The sequence below is a fragment of the Falco naumanni genome, chromosome 6 (genome assembly GCF_017639655.2).
Source record: "Falco naumanni isolate bFalNau1 chromosome 6, bFalNau1.pat, whole genome shotgun sequence".
Classification (NCBI taxonomy): Eukaryota; Metazoa; Chordata; class Aves; order Falconiformes; family Falconidae; genus Falco; species Falco naumanni.
In genome coordinates, this window is record NC_054059.1 from 86,405,296 (window position 1) to 86,422,942 (window position 17,647).

Genomic DNA, 17,647 nt, shown 5'->3' on the forward strand with positions numbered 1-17,647 from the left:
ACTATAGTAGTAATGGTACTTACTATCTAACCACACGCTTAATTACACTACCAAACAAGTGTAGTAAGGCTGTGTTTTCGGACTACAGTTATGTTACCTATTATTATAGAAGCGAGAAATCCCAGCTGATTTTCAGATGTCAGGTGATTCAACTGTGGTAAGAACAGCACTTCTTAAAAAGCTAAATACATAAAATGCACACATAACTGAAATAGATATGTCATGTTAATGACTACCTCTCAGTGTAAAAAAAAAAAAACCAACAAACCAACAAACCACCAACATAAAAACCCCTTATTTAAGTTAAATACATATTTCTTACACATTTGCCTGCAGGGAAAAAACTCTAAGCTAGCTCCCTCGTTCTCTTTGAGTCAGGAGTTTGTCTCTTCCCTAATCATATTTCAAGGGGAAAAATAAGTTAAGGGGATATGCTCTCCTCATTGCTGTACCCTCTATTAATTCAGATAGTAGATCCTTCAACTCAGCTTTTCTTAGATCGTGTGGATAGATACCAGCCATATAAAAAATGGGTGTCCATTAATGTGAATTTCTGAAAGCACTTTAGGTTTAATTTGCAAAGCTGCTACTTGTATGATACTGACGGCCAAATGAAAAACAAATCATCATCACCAACTACCACAAGTACTCTTCCTCCTCCATTAAAATCACCTTTTCTTTGGTCTCAGAAAAATATATTACAAAGTCTTCCTTTCCATTTAAATGGGAAGTGACATCTGCCCATACATAACAGATGCAATTCTATGCACTTTATCCATCATATAACATTCTTGTCCTAACTGTGTTACTTTCCAATGTAAGAGGAAGTTTTTCTCTCCAAACCACTCTCCCCTCTCAGAAGTAATTTGGGATCCTCCCTCTGGGACTTCGCCTTTCAACAGATCAGTTACTCTGGTTTCCTTCACTTTTGTTTGTGCTCCTTTAGACTTTAATTAGTCACTCTCCTCACCCCTAATGTTCTTTCCATTACTGACCCTTAATCCTTGCACATCCCTCTCCTCTTCCTGTTTGCCAAGAGCAGCGACAAAAAAAAAAAAAAGAAAAAAGCAAGCTTTCAGGAGGGGACTGGATCGTTTTTGGAGTCCCATCCCACCTGGGCTTTGAACCTTTTCTGAACATTTTTGTACACCTTCAGTGTTGCAGAAGGACCTAGGCACTTATCTTTTCCTAGTTCTGCTCTCTTACAGCCTTGCCTGTCCTCACACTTTACCCTACGTCTGACCATCACAATGTTCTCCTGGTCTCTTCTCTATGTCCTTAGCCCACCTACCCTTAATTAATATTGCCTTCACAGTTCCACATTCAACACACCAGTATTTTAAAAAGAAAATCTCGTACTTGAAATATTTTGCTGGCCTTTTATGATAGCAGGCAGCATGTGGAGAGTCTTTTTCTTTCACCCTTTTCACCTCTGCTCATGAAATCCTCACTAATCATTATTAGAGCCAGCCAGAAAATTTCAGACATTTTTAAAGTGCTAATTTGTCACAAGTGACATGACACTTGGGGTCAGTTCTGATTATTTCTTAGCCCAAAGAACCCCCTCATCTATATATCTCTATAGGTAGGCTCTGCCTGTAGAGACCTTTTTTTTTTTTTTTTTTTTGAGAAATACCACTACACTTGCCCTGCACTTCTCCCTTTCCCTGACATGCACTGCTGCTCACTATCAGAGTCAGGATGCTGAACTAGATTGACCTTGCCATGTACTGTCTATAATCTCTCCATGATATTTTAATATCAAATGAGGTTCAATTCATCTCAGAAACGCAGGCAGTCATTTGCCGTAATAAGGCCTATTATTTGCACAGGAACTAGCTCCGTTAGGTCCTAGGGATGGTTTCGGACCCAAGGACAGTTAGCGCCTGATTACAAGTGGAGCTAACAGTGTTCAAGGGACTGGAATTCCAGTTTCTGGCACTGGTTTGGTTAGCCAGCTCCTCCTCAGTAGCATCTTTCTCTCATTACACTTCTGCATGGCATTCCCCTTTCTGCCATAGCACCCTTTGGGCCTCCAGGTGGGTTGTCAGTCAGGGCTCAGTACAGAAGTCCTTTATAAGATCCTAATGCTATTTTGTTTTTCCTGTGCTAGATGAAGATGAAGTACTTCAGCTGTCCCACCAAACAGAAGGAAGGGCTGCAAAGCTACACTGGGATGCTACAAATCAGCCACAACCCATGTTTGTCAGCCTTTAAAGGGCGAGTACCCACTGACCCCATAGTGACAAGAATCTCCTTTTCCCCATTTTCCAGAACTAGCTTTTCTTCCTTAAAAAAGCCAAAACCCAAACCCATTCAGAGCATTCAAAAGACTCAGCTTCCAAGCCTGGCCTTGGAAAAAAGGCTGCATTTTCCAACATTAAAACCAAGATTCATTTTGGCTTTATTCAGAATCATTCAGAAGTTTACCGACCACACACTTATCCAGTGTTACATATGAAGTTGTTCATAAGAAGATATGCAGTTCTGGAAATCAGATATCTGCAGTTTCTTGAGATTTTTTTTCTTGTAACCTGCCACATCCATGCATTTACTAGGGTGGAGCTGTGAAGTCTGGAAAATTAAATAAAGTAAACCCCTCTGAATAGTGGTCAGTCTGTAAAAGAAGAGGTGGCATTGTAAATCAACTTCCAAAAAATACTGTTTTCCTGTGAGGAGACAATGCAAAACAACCATTTCAAGAGAGTATCAATTAATGTCTCTAAGGGACTATTAAGACAAGAACAGATAGGTTTTAAAGTGGAGTGTCAGCTCCAGTATACCTTCCTGCCCACACACAAAAAAACTTGCGGTTGATATAGGTAACTAAACCTAATTGCTCTCAGCAGAAAAATGCAAGAAGGGGTGGCAGGACAATTCACAACTGCCAGCCAGCAGACCAGCTCTTGCCTAATGCAACTTTTCTGTTCAGCCTGGCCAAAATTCCCACAACTCTGAAACCCAAACAAAAAACCTAAAGTAACCCGAACAACCCCTGCCCTGCCTCACCACACACACGTACTCCTTAATGTCCGGATGGCCACCTTCTTGAGTTGCCTTTCCCTCCTGTTCTGATGCTCTGCACCCTTTATAGTACACACAGTATACTCCTGACATCATTTTACTCTTTAAGCCTCTTTAATACACCTTTCTCCATCTCTTCTTGAGATGCTTTGGTCAAAAAAGGGAAGCAGCCACACACCTTCTGTGGAACCAGTGCTGCCAGCTCTTGGGCCATCTCTGTCTCCAGTCCTCAGTTCAAAAAGAATGGCTTCTACATGTTGGGAAAGCCTTGCTAAGCAAAACCACATAACCCCTCTAAAACTTAAAAGAATATTTTATGCTAACAAAAGGTACTGCCATGGTCCAACCGCATACCTTAAATTTGTGATGGGCAAAGCTGAGTTAGCAAACTGGTTTTGAATATTCATTAAGCCATGTTAACATGCTTTCAAGATGGTCATTTTTGTAATGAGAGCATGCCACAAAGCTGAAGCCCAGAGCATTCGCAAATGTAATACCCCAGCAATAGGGTGATTGGGTTTTCCTTCCTGAAGCTGTTGGCTTATTTAAGTTGTACAGCCTGAGGAGAACCACGTGCAGACAGAGGCAATACATCAAAAATTTCCCCAGCACTACTTTCTACATAGGAAACAGGTCTATACATTATAAACAAAGGGGGAAAAAAAAGAAAAAAAAAAAACAAAACTCTGGATGCCAGGTGGCCTTCCCAGTCTAGGCACTGCGGGCAATCCTGCAAGGCTGTTGCTACAAAATCCTGAGGTCTGGCTAAGGTAGCTCCAGGAGACACCAAAGCATCAGAAAGTAATTTGGAAAGTGCAAAATTGCTTTTCCCCACAGTCTTGGCCTCCAATTTCTTTACTCTTACCTTTGGAAGCAGCATCCCAAAGACTAGCTACTTTTCTGTTAGGCCCCAGAATAAGCCCACCCAGAACAGAAAAGGAAAACTCCTCCACACAGTCAGTGGGAGGAGGAAACTGAGCCTTTTCCTTTCTGCCCTCTCGCCTCCCATCACACATGCACGGGCTCAGAAAGCCACACAAAACTTAACTATGCACTAGCAAACCACACAGCACAAGCATTGGTGACACTTCAGACTACACACTATACCATCTTTAAATCAAGAAATACAGAAAAGCAGGATAAAACAATGAATTCAGAGGTTTGGTTAGTTGGTTTTGGTGGCTTTTTTTTTTTTAGGAAACTGTATTTTATCCAATTAAGTTTACCTCACTGTAGAATGCTCCCTGGAAAGAAAGCCGTTTTGTCAAAGACTGCTCTTTAACCCACTGTGCTGGAGCAAATCTGCTCAGCCTTGCATTTTCAGGATGAGGAAAACCAGCATCATTTCATACGACAGATGTAACAGCAACAGAAACTCTTTAGGCAGCACAATAAACTGCTAGCAAACAGCTACAGGTATTTTCCTAGGAAAGCATCCAAAATCTCAGCAAGCCCCCTGCTGACTCTCAGAGAACAATTATTTAACAATAAGGATCAGAAAAAAAGCACTGTCACTTAACCTTGCTGTTCCACATCCATAGTCTAAGGACACCCCCAGGAGTGAACTCTTGCCAGAAGGCAGGCAGTCCTTCCAGCAGGTATTATAAACCACAACCAGGTGTCCCATCAGGTCATTCTGCCTTAAAGGTACAGTGCCAGCAAAAAAGGGGGTGGGGTGGGTAGGGAGTAAAAAGATTTTTTTTTTTTTTTTTTTTTATTAGGGGCTTTCTGCTGTAAGGTAGCTAACCCAAGCGTTAACAAGCTTCTAAACTATCCAGCTAAAATTTTCTGATAGCTAACATAAAGCACACCATCCTTTTAAATAACATCAGGCTAACATGTTTTGTGCAGCACCCTGATTTATCAGTATTTGCAATCCAAGGCTCTCATCCTGTATCTTTTCCTATGTCCTGGAACTCCTGTGCCTCTGCTGACTTCTTTACAGGGTCAGGGCCTCAAAGAGATTCTGGAATTTATGAGCTCCTTTTCATACAAAGGAAAACAGAACGCCTGGCAGCTTCTCTATGAGAAGAGACATCTGCACTTGCTTCTCCTGCTCCCTCCTGTTCCATACACCAGCGAAGTAAGAGATGCCCAACAGCAAAAATTAAAACAAGTAAGAAGCAAGGTGAGCACAGCATGCCAGTCACAACAAGGACCTGTTTTAACAATCCTATTATCATATACAGGACAGTGTTTCTGAAATAAAATAAAAGCTGGTCACTGAGTGACAACAGTGTGCTTGTCTATCATTTACAAACTCAAGAACTTGGAGTATTGTGAAAAAAAAATAATGAAAAAAGACATGCACTCTAAGTGCAAATCCCATACTTTCAAAACAGAGATTGTCCACAATATCTAGAAAGGCTTTTTTATCGCCAGTTTATTCCACATGGGAAAGGCTCAGATACTCTAGTTATGGATAGCACTGTGAAATTCTAATATACTGACACACGAAACGCAATTAAAAGTAAAACAAGAAAACAAAAAAACCCACCACAAAGCTCTTGAAAAAGAAGCAATTACATGAGAAAATAATGTTATAGCTGATCAGCTTTAAATGAAATAAATACACATAAAATAATGTTCTAACTGAGCAGCTTTAAAGGAAATGAATGCAGAGCATTCAGATAGCAAATCTTTAGATGAATGCTTAAACCCAGCTTTTTTCCTTCATCCTCTGTTTCTTCTCTGAAGCTGGTCTCATCACAAAAGCCAAATTTTTTTTTAACTCCATAGTAACTAACTCTAGCAAACCATGTCCAAGTTCTTAGGCTTGACAATATGAGAGTTTGTACCTAATGCCATGCTTTAGCAACCAGCAATAAATCAGAAGCAATCTTTAGGTCCACTGTTTATTTGAAGCACCCTTATTATGAGGGAATATTTCTGGTAATATTTCCTTTTGTTCCTTCATACTTCTCACTTACTGGTTTATAGCTTCCCCTGTATTCTGTCCCCCATTTGTACGTATTTCAGATGCTTTCATATACTTGAAATACCTCATCATAATGATGCAGAACTTCACTTTGCTGTAACATTGAAATGTCTGGCTGGAACCTGACCTGCACTGGCAGTGGATCACAGCTTGCTGCAGCCCACATGAAATGAGTTGAAGATCTCCGTCTGCTTCCAAGTGAACAAGGGCTGCTTTGGAGAACGCTACCCTGGATAACCCCCAAACTGACAGCCTGGGAGGGAAGTGAATGGAGATGGGTGCTGAGTCACTTTGCTTTCATTGCTGTGAACAGGTAACAAATCCACAGAAGCCAATTTGGATGCTCAGCAGCAAAACTTGTATAAGGGTGAAAATACTCCTCCTTCTCTCATGCCTTCCTCCCCCCCCCCCCCCCATGTAAACAAGTTGCTGGTGTGATGGAGACCACGTTGGAAACTTGGAAACTTGAGCCAGGGACAGAGCACTTCCCTTTGCAAGACAGCTAAATGAAACCCTTCAGGAGCCAAGGGCTGGTGTGCAGTCATCACTCATGGCTAGCAAGGCAGCACCTTGGGCCCAATCCGCCAGGGAACAAGCACCTGGACCCAAAGAGACCTCTGTGGCAAGGCTGGAAAAAATCTGCAGCCTGATGCATTAAAAAGAAAGAATTTGTTTGGGACAAGAGCTATGGCCTTGCAGGGAGGCTGTGGTTGCAGGCAGAGGGCAGGAGGAAGGAGCGTGAAGGGCAGGAGATGGAGCAGCCCACCCTGCGCAGGCTGGTGGAGCGGTGAGACACCTGCCTGAAGGAAGGTGGGCTGTCAGCAGCCCCATGCTGGGATGCTGCAGGGGGCTTTCCTGGGGGATATCCAGAGCAGGTTTGAATAAAGCAAAGTTTGAAAAAACACTGACTAAATACGAGTGGTAAACGCTGTGCTCTTCCACAGTGTGTTCTCGATTTTCAGCAGTTTTGTTGCAATTTGAAGTTTACTTTGCTTCTTTGGTCAGGTTTATTAAACTAATTTATTATTGCTTCTCATGGAATTGCTTCAGAGATTCTGTTAACTCTAGAGAATAACACAAATGTGAAAACTCCTTAGAACTAAGAAAAGAAAATTTGTGAAACACAGTATTTCAGTTAGCAATAAAGTTGCTTGTTGCAAGGCATCAAGATCTTTTAAAATCCTAACAGCTTATATTTTAAACTAAAAGCATTTAAAAGTGGGTAACAGTATGTTAATTTCTCCCTTTCTGCCCTTTAGGCACATTTAGAACCACATTTGTAAAGATAAAGGAGAAGTATTTTTTTTCAGTACTTTTAACAGTCTGATGTTTTATCTGAATTGGAAATTACATTTGATTTCTGCCTTCTTTTTTTCCCCAGTCTCTACTGTGGCTGCATCTGCTGCAACTGGGGGTGTAAGAGAGGGAGAAGCGTGATTTACACTGGTGGAGCTTACTGCTGAACTCGCTGCTGTTACTTGTGTGAGGTAAAGCTAAGCATACATATATGCCTCATGATTGGGATTGAATATGAGTATGTGCCTCAAGACTGGGATTTTTCCGTAGGTCATTTAGATCTGATGATATTTTGGATCACTAGATTCTCCTCTCTTTTCATTTTTTTTTTCCAAAACTTAAAGTTCCTTCCTATATCATTCTGGCAAATACATTTTTTTTAGTTCATTATCTACATCAAGGGTTTTTTCATCCTTTTGTTTTCTGATGCTTCTGTTTCAAGCATTTGATTGTGTTTCCTCACTTCTTCACTTTTGTTCTGTTCTGAAATCCTCTAATTTAGGTTTCATTCTAATTCTTCTTCTAACACTAATACCTCACAGATCTTTTCTCTTCCCAGTGCATATTACCTCTCTTTCTCAGTAGATAACACATATGCTCTCTCTTCCCACCCTCCAGATATTAGCACTTTTATTCTTGATTTCAAGTGACAATATAAGGGATTAATTCCATGCCATTATTTGTGATCACAAAGTTGACAAAAAAGAGCACTTACAAGCTAGGTTTGTCTGTGAAACCTTATGCGTAATACAAAATCAATTCTTATCTGCTGCACTCCACCAGGCTATTAAAGGATGTTGGGAGGATGGTGAAATTAATTCAGTGATGGCTCTCTTAAAAGTAGGAGACATCTTCCCAACATCGACCACTGGGTTGCTGCTAATGGCGCTGCCTCCTTCATAACCAACCACACCTTATGCAGATCCAAATGCCAGGCCTGGAGCCTTGAGTGATGTGTGACTTCATGGAGCTTTTTTTCTTTCCCCCTGTGTAACTCTGATACTACCAAAGATTATCCCTACTGAGAAAGAGAGATGGGTATTTACTTCTTTCAAAATCTCAAAGCAGAGATTCTCCTCTCTGTTTCTCATTTCTCAAATCTATAGGGAAGCTGGTAGCTCTAGGCTGATAACTTCATGCATTCATATTTTATGGCAATGAATATAGGTTGGCAAGTGATAAACACAGAGCTCTGAAAGTCAGTTTGTTCCTTCTACTATTGAAGCAAAGTAATCCCACAAAGACAGAAAACCTCTTTTAGTCCTTTCTAGGACTGTGTCATATTTACTGAGGAGGCCTTCAGTCACTCTGGAAACTAGAGTTCTGAAAATATGCTGAAAATTTTGGCTGCTAGAGTTGTTTAGGAGAACAAGAGATTCTTAGACTTCTGAAATTTTAGATCAGAAGAATCACATGTATCTCCATGGCTACCAGATCAGTTCATGAGCATCCTGGCAGATTTCTGGTAGCCATTTTGGAATGTTTAATAGATAAATTGCTTAGTGAAAAGACTACTGTAGCCACACGGGCTTGTTGGTGAGGCCAAGGCTGTATATATTTGACCATCAGTCAGAAGGGAGGACATGTTACTGCACCACATTGCTATTTGACCTTGTTAAACTTGCTGGTGTCAGGGCTAGAGATAACACAGTGGCCCATTTAGCATCTTGGGATCTGGTGATTATGGGCCTGTCTACATTGCTGTGAATTCTGGACTTCTGGCATGCAAATATTTCACTATGGGAAGGGAAGAAGTGGTGGTGCCACTGAAGGGAAGGCTTCAGGGATGTATCTGCTTCTAGGAGCATCTTTGGATGTGTAGAGAGGCACACAGGACGCAAAAGGAGAACCTTTTCAAAAGGCTCAGTACTTGGGTATGCCATCTGCCCTAGCTCCCACATTCTTCCCACATGTATCCCTTCTTGCTAGATGCTCTACATTTTCTTATTCTATGTTTTCTTGTTTCTACAAATTAACCTCAGCTTCACTTCTTTAATACTAAATTTTAGTTCTCTCTTCAGTCATGTATCTTCAGCACATCTTGGATGTGCCACACTACACCTAAGAGACAAACTGCTTGCAAAGGGGATGGGGAGAGAGGTACAAAATACTCTGTACTATCTTAAAGGTATCCTAAAACGTACATCACTAGCACTCAGCCCACATGCTATAGATATATGATACAATACCACTTTTCAGGTAAGGCATTCTGAGCTTTTGCAGGTTTGTTCTTAATCCTGTAAACAACTACAGATGGAAAATCACTTACATGAGTTAGTGTTTGAAAAATGAGCGTTAAAAGACAGATTCTGTCTAGTTTAACTACAGTGGCTTGAGATCTTGCTGTCCCAGCGGCTGCACTGCTTGTGAAGTGACAAAATGAGATGTGTGATCACTCCCTGGGTCACAGTTTTGTTTATCAATTTGAAGTATTAAAAATGCTGTGCTGTGTTGAACAGCCAGGGTGAGGTGAAAGTAGGTGGAAGGAGATGAACCAGGGCACCCACACCCATTGCTATCCAACTCTTCTGTTACAGAGGGGGAGATGCCAGCTGGCAGTGGAAGGGAAGGTCACCAAGAGACAACAGCATTGCCTCAAATCACTGCAGCAAGGTTTGGTCTTCAGGCTTCCAAATTTTGTGGTTTAGTTTAAAGACTACCCTCCCCCTTGGACTCTGTGTTTGGTTGGGTTAATCTAAACTGACAGCGACTATAGCTTTCAAGGTGGTGATGATTTATATAGCAATGCCAATAAATACTGTTGTATCATGAAAGTATATATAAAACCGATAAAAGATGAGTTCTGTTTTAATGATATTCTTATAAGCAATTATAAGAAAATCACTTATTTCACACTGTAAGTGATATCACTTTTAGGTTTATTTACATAGTTATCCAATTCTTCATGATAAAACATGGTGACAGTGACATAGAACTGGGAAGAGGTTACCTGTCTAGGGTATACTGATCCTCAGTTTCAGATAGATTATTAAACTTGTATTTCCACTTTGTAAAGTTCAGGAAGCAGCTGAAGACTTATACATATATTATGTACTCCATTGTCATTGTCCTGCATATTTTTAGCCATAACTTCCTTAAGCGAGCAGGTAATTGATTGCAGCTTCCGTGATGTTGCAAATCCTTACATGTTGGAGTAATCTTACACACTGATCTGTGTATGATTAGTGTGTCTGATCAGCAGCTGTGGCTTAAGCAGTTGTTGCTCCCTACATTATGCTGTGCGAGCATTTATGCGGCTATTCAGCAAATGAGAACTCATCTCACGGAGAAATAACCCATTAGTACTTTGTTGCCTATTAGCTTTTCCTGGGTTATTTTTCAGGTTGTCATTTCCCTGGTGAGGTTCGTTGCGCAGCTTCATGAATGCTTAAGTAACACAGCTCTGGATGTCCAAGCCTAAGACAATTTAAATGGCTTTATCAGGATATTCAAGTGCCTTTTGCTGTGAAGTCTCCTTTAGCTGCATTGATCTACAGAACCTACTAGAATCAGTTTAGCATGTTGCAGTTTTCCCCGCTCCTTAGGGCTCTGCATGTGATAACCACTTGTCTTTCTGTCCCACAAGGCTAATGTCCTTATCATGTCTTCCTGTGCAAACACCCTAGGTACCAACTAGCCGTTTCACTCCAATAGTGCAAATGATGTAACATAATAAAGCTAAATGTGCTCGAAAATCATGGCCACTGCACTCTGTTGAAGGGATGCAACTTCTGTTTCAGAGCTGAAAAAGAGATGGTATGTCCAAACCCAGTCTTTTAATTTTTTTTCCAGCTCTGTCAGCTGGTCTAATAAATGATGATGCTTCTCTTTTCGAGCCCTACTTTTGCTTCCTCTGTGGGCCTCCACATGAACACAGCATGACTGCAAGCTAGTTCAGGATGGCAGGCATCTGAATTGGGAGAAAGCAAGCCAGCGATGGACCAAAAACCCCTTCCCACCCACCGATGGAGGAGTGTGCTGAGAGTCTCAGGCTGCTCCTTAGTGTCAGGCTTGCATTTCCTTAGCCCCAGTCAGTTGTTCTTATGCTGTCCCTTCTGCTGCGCTAGCCCAGCTCACAACCTGGCAACCACAACAACAAAAAACCAGCATTTTTTAGTTGAATCAGTTTCCTACTCAGATCCTTCATGGCTGTGCTCTGGGGAATGGCAGAGAAGATTCTACAAAAACAGGTGATACCTCTGCTTGCCCTGGCACAGTGCCACTGAAAACTTGATCGATCCAAAGTATTTGTTACCTCTCTTAGTCTGAGTTAGTGTGTCTAAATGGCTCAGTAGACAAACACTTCCTATTTCTAGATTTATGACTTATCTAAGTAGTTACACTGGCAAAATTTACAAGTGGAGGAGCAGTTCTGATGGCTTATTTTGCCTGTTCCCTAGAATAAAGAATACAGCGAAATGTCAACTCATCCTAGTAAAATTGGCTGAACTTCAGCTTTTGACAATGTAGCAGTCTATTGTGGTATGAATATTTTACATTCATAGCCAACACGCAAAGTCTCTGAGCATGGATTAGATTTTCATTAATACAGTTATCTATCTTCTGGCCACAGTGCATCAAAGTCCCCTACCCCTCACGAGGGAATCAAACAGGAGTTAAATTTCTTATTCTACAGGTGCAGCAAATATTCCTGAGACATGTCTTAGTTCTGTTGCTTCCCCCTCCCTTCCCCCCCCTTAGTAGATTTTTATTTCAAAGCAACTTTAATTTTACAATATTAAGTCTATATAGGAAAGTTTACAAAACATCCTCTGTACAGTATCTCTAGTTAGATCAGAGTTAATTTTATTTAAATATGGAAATGAATTGAATCTCTGCAAAGTTAAAGCTTATATTTAAGTAAGAAGAAAATGTCACAAACCTGGAAAAGCAAGCTAGCCATGCAATTAGCTCTTTGAATAAAAAACCACCGAGATGAATGAGAATTTAAGTGATGCTATAATGCTAGTCTTAATTCTGTGCCATTTGTGTCAGTGGAGATGAATAAATTGTGAATCACATTAAGATCAGTCCCACAGACCTTAACCTTATTTGCACTAAAATTCTGAAGTTAACATGAGCAGGTAGTGGGCAGACTTGTAAAGTGAAATCCTGAACACATTAAGTTAATGGAACTTGTTAAAGAATATGATTTTCTCCCTTACTGTTCTACTGTAGATTTAAAAGGATAATGCTACATAAATTCTCCAAAAATTATCTTCACAAGCAGATGGTCTAGAATTTAATAAATGAAACCTTGCATTCTGAAGAAAACAGAAAATTCTTAAGTGCTTAAATTACTGGGTTTTCTTATACCCAGATTCATTTTGCTTTTGATTATTACTAACCTACTGAGTACAGCAACATTTCCATGCCCAAATAATCTTGACAGATGCTCTAAAAAGAAAGTAGTTCTGCTACTCATATGCTAGGATTTTCCTAAGTATTAAAAAGTACTATATCATGCCTCATGTAAACTGATTAAGTGCCATATATGATCATTCAGATGTATAACCTTAGTTCCTCCTCTCATTCCAAAGCTAACTACTCCTGTGTCACAGCTGACAGCTTTGTAAAATATACTCTGGGCCAATTTACTCATGCTATGGCCTTTATACCCTTAAATTGCACGTTATCATATAACAAACAAATGGAATAAGAGCTTTTTTTGAAGGTTAGCTTCACAATATTGGTAACATAAGCATAATTCCAGTGTTCAACATTCCCATTCAATTGTGATTGTCCAAATGTCAGTCTGAAACCTATGATTTTGTGTTTTTCTCGTATAGCTCTATTTTTATACAGCTTCTAGATAACTACATTATTAGAGGGCCTCCCTTAAATATTAAACAACGATCAAAGAGTCTTTCTCTTTTTTTAAGAACATCAAAAAAAGCCTTCTGAGTTGTATCAAAGGCCCATCTCTTTGAGTATCCTTTCTTTTCATGGGGCCTAAAGCAGGTGCTCAATGGGGAACCAGGCAAATGGATATCTGGGATACTCTCTCCCTCAGCCTCCTGCAGATGGTTTGTGATCCGAGGATCACAAGGTTAATATGTTTGTGTTCCTGAGCTAAGGGCGTTAAAGAGTATTTCCGTATATTCAGTGCCACTCATGGGGTTTTCTTCTTCTCCTCTTCTGAAGTACATAAATGTAGTGATGTGATGGTGTGTTATTTGGGGATTTTTTGGGCATGTTATTGAAAACATGTGCAAAGAACTTTTTCAAAAGAAACAGAGAAGGGAAGAATGGAGTTTGCATTCACGTTGCCAACGTCACTGCTTTTGTCTCTTACAGGAGCAGTTCCGCTGATGATGTCTTGCTGCTTCAGAAGTCACTCAGTTCTCAATTTCAAGCTGCTGGCTGACACCTTCTAGGCTCTAGAGAAATACAGGTGACTTGGATATGAAAACCAAGGTCTTCATTCAAGGAAGCAGGCTTTCTTTACCAGTACGGGGCCCTTGAACTTGGCTCGGTGTTCAGTGGTGAGCCCCTGCTGCCTGCGGAGCACGGGGAGAAGTACTCATGGCAACCCGTGTTGCTAGGCAGATGGATGATCGTGTTTTGTTCCTGCCACTGTGTTCTCGGGGATCCTGGCTTCACTTCTAGATATAATTAATGGTAATAAAGTCTGAAGGTTAAAATATGTGGATCTCTAGGGCCATTTCTGTGCCTGGGTAGGATGGAGAACAGTATCCTGCACTTGCATATAAAAGCAAGAGATTTTTTTTCTGCTGCAGTTCTTCAGGCATAGTCCCAGAGGCCGAGCACTGCCAGTAGCTCCTTGACATTGAGCAATATTGCTGAGGAAAAGAAATGCTTCCTTTTTCCTAGTAACTCATTTTTAATGCATGTTCAGTCACTTTTCCTCAAATGCAGCTTTGCTGAGGCTGGACAGGAGCAGCTAAAGATCTGTAGGATCACAGCTGTATACGAGCAGCAGGAGATAATTTGCCAGGACAGTTCCAAAGCCATCCCATGAACTCAGAAGGATTTGAGATGCTGCTATTATAAGAAGCCTTCAAACCTGTTTTTTTCCCTTCCTTCCTTCTGAGTTTTGCTTACAGACGCAGCCAGCCACTGAGCCTTCTCCTTGCAAAAGAACATCTCACTCATCCTGCCTTCCTCCCTGTTTCTCCCTCACTTCTAATTGCATGGTCCAACTTCCTGGCTGTGCTGATTCAGATGCTTGTCAGACCCTTTACTGAATTTCTTAATATGGCAGAAAACTATTCACTTTTTAATGGATTGGTTTTCTACTACTTCAGTGACTCATATCTGCTCTCAATGAGTGGCAAAGCCAGCGCAAGGTGGAAGGAGGATGTGCAGGCAGAAGTAGAGAAGGAAGGGCAGGAGCTGAAGGAAAAGCTGGATCTTCCCCTTCTGGCATTGGTGAACTCCAGGAATTGTAACCTGACATTTTATTTAAGAGATCAGATTTGGGGCTTCTAGATTTATTACCTGTATGAAAAATAATGGAACTTCCTTGCCAATTTATGTGCTTTTTGCTGTTCTGTAGGTCATAGCAGGAAGACTTTTATTTTTCAAAAAGAAATCAAAATGATGACAGATAAGGTTAATATGAAAATAGCAGCAGCCTGGAAGAGGTCACTGGTAGAGCAAGGAATGGTGGGCATGCCTATTTGTCTGTCTCTACCCACTCTGTTAAGCTTCTCTTCATCTGGTCCAAGCACAGGATCAAAGCCTGCAGTAACAAAGAGAACAAGCTAGAAGAGAAGCTGTCTTCCCTCCCACACATCAAGGAATGAGGTAGCTGCTCTCAGTGTAATTTACCCAAAATCTGAAGGGAAAGATACAGCACAGGCAAGACAGGATGGAATCTTTTTCTCATTTTATCTGGTTGCTGTGCATCATTTGCGTGAGCAGATAATGTTTAGATAATGCTCTGTTTTGAAGAAGCTGTTTCTGAGTCACTCAGATCAGCTGCTTATCGCAGAGGAAGAGTGGAATGAAGATGCCAAATGCACTTGGGTCATTCATGTTTTACTGAGGAAAAAGGGTACTGCGATGTGGAAACACCCCCCGAGTAGTAGGGCTGTACTATTTAGCTACAGAGCAGTTGTAGGTAGACTCCTGTCACAGAATCGTAGCTATCCATTCACTCCCTCTGTGAAGGGCAAATGAATACTCTGCTTTGTGCCTTCAGTTATACGGTCCCCAGGGACCCACAGAGAGAGTTAGTTCTACAGTTGAAGGTCTTCACCAAGCGTTCAGAGTAAAGATGTGTGCAAACACTGCAACCCTGGAGCCGTGGGGGGACACACAGCTTTGTAGGATGTTATTATACCTCCTTGAACTGCTTCATCTTTTACATCACTTCTCCTATTTTAGAGCTGTTTTTTATTGCTGAACAAAATCTCTGAACATATGCATGGAAAATATACAAAATGTGTGCTAGGACCCTGATAGCTGAGAGGAACGTATGTGATGAAATTAGGTGCAGAGGCAAGGGTACCTTACGTCTATTAGAGTCTTCAGTAGATTCAGGCTTTATATCAACAATGCTGGTTTCTTCCATATTTTCCCTGAGATATTTCCTGACATTTTAAAAATGAAAAATTACAAGTTTAAAAGGGTATGTTCTCTTCAGAGAAGCGCTTTAAAGATCTTGCATGCAGCAGCTGATATTTCAAGCTGTTGAATTAGTAGTTCTGGGTTTCCTTTTGTACTTGTCTGTGCCAAAATGTGATTAGTTGTTTCAGCCCACTCATACATACCCTTGGTTTGAGATGTCTGTGCTTTAAGTTAGAAGGGAAACAGTCATGTGGTTCAGGTCCAATATTTGATCTGCATTATAATTGTTAACATTTTTTTCCTGCATAGATTTTTCAGGATATGTTGCCAGGAAATGTTAAAGCAGTGAGTTCTCATTTTGAAGTGCTTTCTCATTCCATATTTTGTTCTGCTCCTGGAGACAGGCAAGACACCAAAGCCCTGTGTGTCAGGAATTGGGGAAAGCAGGGGAAACAGGTGCTGACACTTGGCTGCAAGCTGTTGAAAGCAAAAGGAAACTCCAGGCTGGAGCAGAAGATGCAAATGAAGCACTTTACAGTAATTGTCCTGAGTGGAATCTCAGCACAGCCAGGACAGTGCAAAATAGTGTTTGCTGAAGTAAATCACGAAAGATCCTCCAGCTAGGCTAAAGGTATCAAACTTAACAAGTACAAACATCCAGGATTTGACCGATACTTTTATATACTCATAACAATGCTCTCCCCAAGGAGCTATTGCAGCAGCTCGTGAGGGCTGGGGTCAGCTGCTACAACGGGATGTAGACATTGTGGCATACACAAAGTGGCATAGCTGTTTTGTACTTCAGAATTTCCCTTTTCTTGATCGACTTCTACACACTGCTTTTGTTACTGTCCCTCTTCAAGGAAAAAGACAGGCATGTGTCACATAGGAAAGGGTGGTGAGGAAAGCCAGACGCCACCCCGGGTGAAATTGCTGGGAAAATGTTAAAGTGGCCTGAGTGGAGCTACTGTCTTACTGCGTCACGTTTGCAGTGACTCGCTTCAACTCAAAGGCTGCTGTAAAAATGCAAGAATCTGAATAAATTTTCACAATAGGCAATATTTGTATCTATTTTAAAGCTGAATGTTGTTCATATTTTGGGTTTGAATTTGGCGTGAAAACCTGAATGTCTACAACAGGATTTTTAAAAGCTTTTATTAGGGAAACGTGGTAAACACTTTGAATTAGCATTTGTAGAAGAGCTGTAAATGTCCTATGATGAATCAGGTGCTCTGGAAAATGATGTAAGAAATCTAATGCTGGGCACAATATTCAAGAACATGAAATTCCACATTTCGGGTAGGGAAGAGGTAAGAAAGCTCTGTCCTTACCAAAACAACGTATTTCTCACTTTTCTTCAGTTTCAAACATGTGACTGATCCACCACCATAGATCTATAAACAGGAAAGACAAAGGTCTTCTGGGGGGGTGGTGGGGGCGGTGGGTTTGAGGAAATAAGAAATGGGACCCCTGTAAGACCAAAAGGTAAGGGCCTTTCCTTGTGCTGCTGCTGCTGCTGCATCCTCTAACTTTGGCTGCCATGCTGTTTTCACCAAAACTTCTGTTACCAATTTGAGAGGAAGCAAATCTATGTGACTTCTGTCGTCCAACACGTAATCTGAAATATTTAGTTAGCTTAATAAACTCTTCAAGACTGTAGATAACCTTTTAGAGGGATCAGCTTTGTTAGAGAGCATAGTCAGCTGTTTTCCCAACAAAGTAATAGTGTGTTCTCTTGGGTATCTATTACACCCTCTTTACGCTGAGCCTCATTCAATAAAACCCCACAATAAGTGGCTGAAAGGCAAACAGCAAATGTTAAAATGTTATAAAAAAAGTGAGTCTTTTAAAGCA